General features: G+C 37.8%; 1 long non-coding RNA gene across 1 annotated transcript; it reads right to left on the reverse strand.

The window, feature by feature from the left end:
• Positions 1–4,808: 4,808 nt before the first annotated feature.
• Positions 4,809–6,407, reverse strand: LOC140137432 (uncharacterized). Its single transcript, XR_011856836.1, has 3 exons — positions 6,204–6,407; positions 5,167–5,262; positions 4,809–5,006 (listed from the first exon to the last, which is right to left on the reverse strand). It is a non-coding gene; the product is annotated as an uncharacterized lncRNA (long non-coding RNA).
• Between the last annotated feature and the right edge of the window lie 2,225 nt (positions 6,408–8,632).

Raw genomic sequence — 8,632 nt, forward strand, 5'->3', positions numbered from 1 at the left:
AACAACAATTGATTAAAACACATGTATGTTAATCATTTCTCTGACTTATTTAATTAATTTAGCCTATGTTTGTTATAACTTCTTCCTTTATTTCGTTCTTCCTTTCTTCGTACTTTTTTTCCTTCTTCTTTCATTCTTTCCGTCCTTCCATCCATCAAATTTATCTATCTACTTTAAGTGGGTGAACGATTCCAAAAGGTGCGTGATCCAGTTACCAGGGAGTTATGTAACTACTTCGCTAAATTTATTCATATACTAGAAGTAGTATTTTACATTTGTCTATTAGTTATAATGTCAATTACCCTCTGTGTATTGCCGGTAAACTGGTACTGATTAACACCGTCATAGGGCATGAGTTGGAGCTGTGGCTGTTTCTCTTGTAATTGTGGACGTGTTATGCTATTGCGAACACAGAGCCAGGCAATAAGAGCTATCGCCATGAGCACACCCAGTACGCCAACCGCTCCGAGTATCATCCCAATTAGTCCATAAATGTTATCTGTTGTGCAAATGGACAATCATATACAGTAATATCATTTATATATCAATCAGGAACTAAACCTTTGTTATGCTAAATAGCCTTCTCAATTGTAGGTGATGAAGGTTGCAGCTTATCAGTGACAATCAAAAGAGAAGCTACAATCCAGGAAAAAAAGGTTGGCACACTTTGCCTGTCTTTTGGTATATCCTTGCCCCCGCTTCCCCCAATTCAATGTTGTACCAAGCCATGTTGTCAACAGGTCCGTGAGACCCTCCAACATTGAAAGATGGGGAGTGGGGAAGGGTGAGATATAGGGGGGGAGTCTGCACTTCACATATAATTGCATGCATGTTTCACTCGCCTCCTCAATTTTAATAGGGCACGCATTTCCATAGTTTAGTGCAAGCGTGCCAACTATGTTTTTCCTGGATTGTAGACTGTTCTCTTCGTCGACATATTACACGGAATTTCAGGTGCACTTGTGTATAATATTCATAGAGGCACACGTTTGAAAATACAGGCACCTTTTAATCTTCGTTGATAAACAATATCTACTAGGGTCATTCAAACAATCCATCATCACATCTCTGTAACCTGACGTGTCAGGATATTAAAATTACCCATGATTGTACTCATATTCAACAACTCTTCCTATACCTTTGTACAGGAGCCAACCGTTGTTAAACCGTGATGAATCCACACTTTTACTGTTGCGTATACGCGAACGCGAGCGAGACTACGCATTACGCGGGAGCGTGTAAAATTCGTCATGTCTGGAACTTTTGTGCGTGCAATGCGTGTGCAAGCTTGCAAGTTGAATCTGAGAGCTGTTGAATTCAGTATTTTTCAGGTAGCGGCTAAACATTGCCGTTTTATTCTGTAGGCCCTAGTTTTATTGCTGATATCAACAGAGAAATCTTCGAAGTTTTTGTAAAGATGAGTGGCAATGATTAACTGAAATTCCTCGTGAAATAATCGGGAATTATACGATCTTTAGCTTCTTTTCGTTGTTGAAAGGGATTCAATCATGTTTCACCGTTGTTCATCACCGTTTAAAGCCATATTATAACATTTGCTATGGAGAAGCCCTCACTGAATTTTTAAAATTTCTTTTTTTACACGATTAAATTGTACATTATTAATAATTATAATAATAAACCAATATTTCTATAGCGCAATTTGCATCGCAGATGCCCCATTGCGCTTTACAATTAACAACTAAAAAAGGAAAATGCATATACATAAAATATACAATATAAAATTGACACTGTATATTACAAACAACACCTTAAAAGTAATCTAAAAACAACCAAAATATTGCAGCAAAAATGTTAATTAAACCAATATACCCTCCAAAATCAAGACTCTAGGAGCTGTAGTTTTGTCAAAATCCGAGATTTTGAATAAAACGCCGGAATCCGCGCTTTATTATTACGATGGAATTATTAATCGAACGCATACACGATGTTCATAACACACAGTACGTACGGCGTGCGGGACGGTGATATACACAGCAAAGGGTCGTACCACAACATGACCGAAGGAGTGGTACGTATTGGCGACATGTGCGCTGGTAGTAAATTCCAATTTTCTTTGCTTTGCCGTAGTTGTTCGGCTCCAAATTAAAAGGGGATATATCTGACAGTAAAAGCTAACATTTTATGGTAAAGAAATGCTAATCAATTTTGTTTGAAAATGTTATAATATGGCTTTAACAACTCGCGTCCGGCGCGTCTGCGTGATTTACTCGCGAAGTAAAACTTGCTTTGTTACGTCGTGTTAAACCATATCTTAATGTTGATACTTTAAATGTTCTTTATAAAAGTATGGTTCAACCTCACTTTGATTATTGTAGCTTAGCATGGTATGGTCGTTTTAAAGAAGATTGTCATAGACTTGATGTAATACAAAAGCGATGTGCGCGAGTGATCTTAGGTGTTAATTACTACACTCCATCTAATTATATGTTTCAAGAGCTAAGGTGGTCACGGCTATCAGATCGTAATTAGGGGTTCATTCATATATTTTCATGACGTTTAGTCATGAAAATATATGAATGAACCCCGTTCATACATACTAGAACATTTTGTGATTCATATTTCATCAAAATATTAACAAAAAATAACAAGAAACATCATTAAAAACCATGAATTTCGTTCGTTCTCCCTACCACTGCAATCGCACATCCGGGCCAGCGGGCATAAGCGCTGTTTATGCCCGGCTCTCGACCAATCACGCGCGCCGTTATATAGCGCGTGTGTATGAATGATTATTTCAAAGCTCTAATGATTTATAAATGTCTTAATGGTCTTGCTCCACAGTATTTAAATAATATGTTCAATTATGTGCGTGACAATCACGATTGTGTTACGAGGCAAGCTGCAGCTGATTTGCTAGCTCTTCCACCCATTGTTAATGGTACTGACATTGAGTCTTTTAAATTTTCGTTTAGCTATAGTGGCGTTAAGTTGTGGAATAATATTGACCCGCCTACTAGAAATGCTGTTAATGTTCAGTCGTTTAAGACAATGTATCAAAGTAGCCATCTGAAGTAGATCGCACATTCGCATGATTTGATGTTTTTAAAAGTTGTATATACCTATGATTATATGAAATTGTTTGTATATCTTTATTTTATATGAGTGTCTTTTAATATTGTTGTAACTTAATTGTATATTGCAGGGCCCCGGTTAGAACAGCTTTAAGCTGATTCGGGCATACCCTGGGTAAAGATAATAAATAATAATAAATAATAATAACTTTTGAGATGGTTTGCATGTTTGAAGGTGCAAAATTAACAATAAGGCGCCCGGAAGAAAACGGTATTCAATCTACATGTATAATTGCACACAATGGCAATACATTATAATCAAAGACAGAGATAAAAGATTCTATCGCGTCTGATGTCACTGTCAATTACGACCCTTGATTGGTTTACACAGGTTAATAGCGCGAAAAGGGAAGGCTGATTTATCTGGTGCCTATCGGAGACAAGGAATAGCAGCAAATGGTGAAAAATTACGTACATTTACAAGGCATAAAGCAGCTTTTCTAGGCATTGTTGACATGGTGCCTTCGCGAAAGAAAGTTTCCTAATATAAAGACCTATAGTTGGCACTAGTGCAAGACTTAACAATGTGCATGAAAATGATTTTTCTGTTAGAATTGATGGTAATGATCTTGAATGTGTTGATAATTTTAAATGCTTGGGCGTTGTAATTGATAATCAATTAAAATGGCATAAGCAAGTTAATAATGTTGTTCGAAATGTGTTATGTTAACTTGCTTTGTTACGTCGTGTTAAACCATATCTTAATGTTGATACTTTAAATGTTCTTTATAAAAGTATGGTTCAACCTCACTTTGATTATTGTAGCTTAGCATGGTATGGTCGTTTTAAAGAAGATTGTCATAGACTTGATGTAATACAAAAGCGATGTGCGCGAGTGATCTTAGGTGTTAATTACTACACTCCATCTAATTATATGTTTCAAGAGCTAAGGTGGTCACGGCTATCAGATCGTAATGATTATTTCAAAGCTCTAATGATTTATAAATGTCTTAATGGTCTTGCTCCACAGTATTTAAATAATATGTTCAATTATGTGCGTGACAATCACGATCGTATTACGAGGCAAGCTGCAGCTGATTTGCTAGCTCTTCCACCCATTGTTAATGGTACTGACATTGAGTCTTTTAAATTTTCGTTTAGCTATAGTGGCGTTAAGTTGTGGAATAATATTGACCCGCCTACTAGAAATGCTGTTAATGTTCAGTCGATAAGACAATGTATCAAAGTAGCCATCTGAAGTAGATCGCACATTCGCATGATTTGATGTTTTTAAAAGTTGTATATACCTATGATTATATGAAATTGTTTGTATATCTTTATTTTATATGAGTGTCTTTTAATATTGTTGTAACTTAATTGTATATTGCAGGGCCCCGGTTAGAACAGCTTTAAGCTGATTCGGGCATACCCTGGGTAAAGATAATAAATAATAATAAATAATAATAACTTTTGAGATGGTTTGCATGTTTTAAGGTGCAAAATTAACAATAAGGCGCCCGGTTTACCGCCGCGTTCAGCAAGTCATCATCACGACACTTGTAAACAAACCGTGCTCGAGTTTAATTGACAGATGACGTCAGACGCAATAAAATCTTTTTATCTCTATCTTTAATTATAAAAATAATATAGACCCTTTGCTATGGTATTATCGTGTTACATCACTACTTTTACTATGACGAGTAGTCTGCAATATGGACTTTCAATATTATTACAAATAAATGGCTCTGAAAGCCGGCAAGTGCGTACCTTCTTCAGGATATTCGTTTATACAGATAGGTGGTCGCGGGGACCATTTAGCATAGCCACCCGGGACAAGAGTGCACGTCGATATTGATATCCCAACTAATTGATACCCAACGTCACAGCTGAATGTTGCCTGTGTGGATAGGTCATAAGAACTTTGGGCTGGTTCCATGATCCCGTTGACTAACTGTGGTGGTAAACACACGATTTCTGTGCAAGAAAAAAAAATCATATATTTTTATACTGAGTTATTGCGCAATTAGCTTACTGGGCATCGGTAACACAGTGGACACGTTTTATAAATGAAGGAAAAAAAGCCGCTATTTGAAATTTTAAAAAATAATAAAATGAAATAAAAGTATATACTCACGTGTCTGGCAACGGTAGCCAGCGTATCCCGTATGGCAAACACAATTGTTACCGTCAGCACATACACCATTCTCACAGTCTGGCTCGCAAGTTTCCTCTGATTGGGGATGAGATAAAAAAAAAAGCGTAAATATAAATACCGTTTGCTGCTAATTAGGAATGACGCAATAACAGCTATATCGCTTTCGTCCGTTAAAATCGCCTATATGGCGATCATAAAATAATAATAATTGAAATTGATCAACCGAGCTACGTTATCGCTTTATTCTAGCTGCATCTCCAAGACAATGGTCGACTGATGTTCTGGCGGAAAATTTGTTCACTGGTACTACTCCGGCAAACTGGTTTCGTTAAGTCGATGATACATGGGTACAGATATGGAATTATCAGTTGTTTTCTTCCCTGAACATATCAACCAAGTGAATGAGCACATCAAAATATGAGACTAGTATTCACGCTAGTACCCATCAAAGAAGGGGTGTTTGCAGTTTTGAACTGTAAGCTTCAAAAAACGAGGGTAAACATGAAACTTCTGTAAACTGCTCTATAGACAGGACACTCTAACACGCATCCCACACGGATTAGTTCTTATTGTTTGATTCACACCATACCTTCCACTGAAAACAAATGAGAGATATTCAAACACTGTTCCACAGATTGCATACAATTGATCATATCAGATTGATACAAAATTTTCACAAATTTTGAAAAATTTGAAGAAAAAAAAAATAATGAAAAAACGGGGTCATTCATTCAGTGAGTCAGAAATTTCCCCAATTTTTCTTTTAATTTTAAAAAGGAGGTCTTTTGGTTACGGGAAACACAAAAGTGCACCGACTGTTATCATTCCTTTGTATGTGAAACTGGTCGAAACCATCTACAGTCGGTATCCAGCAAACCAGAAGTAGTTTTTTTTTTTTTTAATTATTTTATTCAACCCATTGTTATGGTAATTAATCCTGTGACGTCTACGAATAATCTACAATATGATTCAATATAATACAATTATAATGACCCTAAAATCCTACAAGTGCGTACCTTCGTCTTCGTTTATAGCTATACAGATAGGTGGTTGCGGGGACCATTCAGCATTATAACCACCCGGGAGAAGAGTGCACGTCGATGTTGATATCCCATTTAATTGATACCCATCGTCACAGCTGAATGTTGCCTCGGTAGATATGTCATAGGACAATTGGGTTGGATCCACGATCCCTTTGAATAACTGCGGTTGTAAACACACGATTCCTGTGAAAGGGAAAATCATATTTCTGATGATATATAATCTGAGTTGTTGCTCAGATAACTACAACCCAGGAAAAAAAGGTTGGCACAGTTTGCCTGTCTTTTGGTATATCTCTGCCCCCGCTCCTCCCAATTCAATGTTGGACCAAGCCATGTTGTCAACAGGTCCGTGAGACCCTCCAACATTGAATGATGGGGAGTGGGGAAGGGTGAGATATAGGGGGGAGTCTGTACTTTACATATATTGCATGCATGTTTCCCTCGGCTCCCCAATTTTAATAGGGCACGTATTTCCATTGTTTAGTGCAGGTGTGCCAACTATTAATTTCCTGGGTTATAGCTTAGATCTGGGCTTTGTTTTTCTTCTCGATATTTGTCGCATCATCGGTCACACAGTAGGCACACTTTACAGCTGAGGTAAAATTGCCGCTATTTGAAATAAAAAAAATAGAATGAAATAAATGTACTCACGAGTCTCGCAACGGTAGCCAGTATATCCTGTTTGGCAAACACAATTGTTACCTTCAGCACATACACCATAATCACAGTCTGGCTCGCAAGTTGGAATTTCCTCTGATTGGAAAGGGACAAGAATGTGTAAATATCGTTAGGTCTACCGAATGATCAGCTGTTTTATACCCTGAATATACCAACCAAGTTAATGAGTAGTGTTAACGCAAGAACCCATCAAAGAAGTCAAAGTTGCAGTTTTAAACTGTTTGGTAAGCTTCAAAAGCGACAAAAAACATCCTTGTATAGACAGGACACACCCTAACACGCACCACACACACGGATCAGTTTTTGTTGTTTGACTCACGCCATATACCTTTCAGTAAAAAAAACTGGGATGTACCCAAATACTGTTCCACAGAGTGGATGCAATATCTTACACCAATATTGCGAAACAGAAGGAACATGGATACCATAAATCGCGAAACAGAAGGAACATGGACTCCAACACCCATGAAGGCAAATCACACCTTCGACAACCAGGACGTTTGGACAGAGCGCAGGAGGCACTAGGGGAAATCAAGGAAGCGATTTAGGTCAAGAAAGCCCAACCTTTCTCAACAGGGAAAGGAGCAGTGGCTTCCGACACTATTAAGGCAGGAGCCTACATTTCTATACTGAAAAATCATCCCGAAGAAGTTTAAGTCAAAATCATCAAATTCTGGCAACACTATCTTGGCATCTAAGAAAACGTAAATACCACATTTCGCATTTTCGCACTTACACGAGGTGAACATTATTCTGCCTTATTATTAAAACTTAATTAATTTTTCATATCAACCTACTATCTTCAGATATGATGATAACAGTTGCTTCATCCGGAAACCCTATCAGACCATCACTGATCGTTCCATCACCTGATTGTAACACCAGGGAGAACTCTTCCTCCTCCTCATAGATTCCGTCATCAGTTGCACATATATGCAGCTCACGGTATTCCCGATAGTTTTCAAACCATACGACATTGTTGGTTTCCGTTATGTCATTTATCACATAGTCATATGTATCAGCACTGGAGGGTTCAGTAGTAACACCTGTAACATGTGTAAGATGTAGATATTAATAGAGGTCAAATATATGCCATTAATACGAGGTGCGTAGAAGATTTGCCATGCCTGATTTGTTTGGTCCATAATATCAAGTCCGTCCAACGGACTGCAGCGCCAGTCTATTCATTGTGTCCGATTTGAGCGCTGACATATTGAAAACTGTGGCAAATCAATATGCCGAGGCTTGAAAGCTCTAGAATCCTTTGTGAGTTACGGTTTCCTGGTTATCAAGCCTCGATTCATAATATTGTACAATCAGCGTCCAGTTTACGAAACTGGGTGACTTGTGGTTAAGGCAGCTGTGTATACCTGACTCTGCGTTTTAATAACATAACGTATATCGGCTTTGGCTTCATCGAATGGCTGTCATATGTTCCTTTCTCTGTTTCCTGACCTCATTTTTCTTAGTCCAACCGCACGCAATTTCTTCTTCGTCGTCGTCTTCGTCTTCTTCTTCTTCTTCTTCTTCTACTTCTTCTTCTTCTTCTTCTCTTCTTCTTCTTCTTCTTCTTCTGCTTCTCCTTTTTCTTCTTCTTCGTCTTCTTCGTCTTCTTATTCTACTTCTTCTCAACTTCTTCTTCTTCTTCTACTTCTTCATCCTCTTCTTCTTCTTCTTCTTCTTCTACTTCTTCATCATCATCTTCTTCATCATCTTTTCCTTCT

This window comes from Amphiura filiformis, chromosome 2 (genome assembly GCF_039555335.1).
Source record: "Amphiura filiformis chromosome 2, Afil_fr2py, whole genome shotgun sequence".
Lineage (NCBI taxonomy): Eukaryota > Metazoa > Echinodermata > Ophiuroidea > Amphilepidida > Amphiuridae > Amphiura > Amphiura filiformis.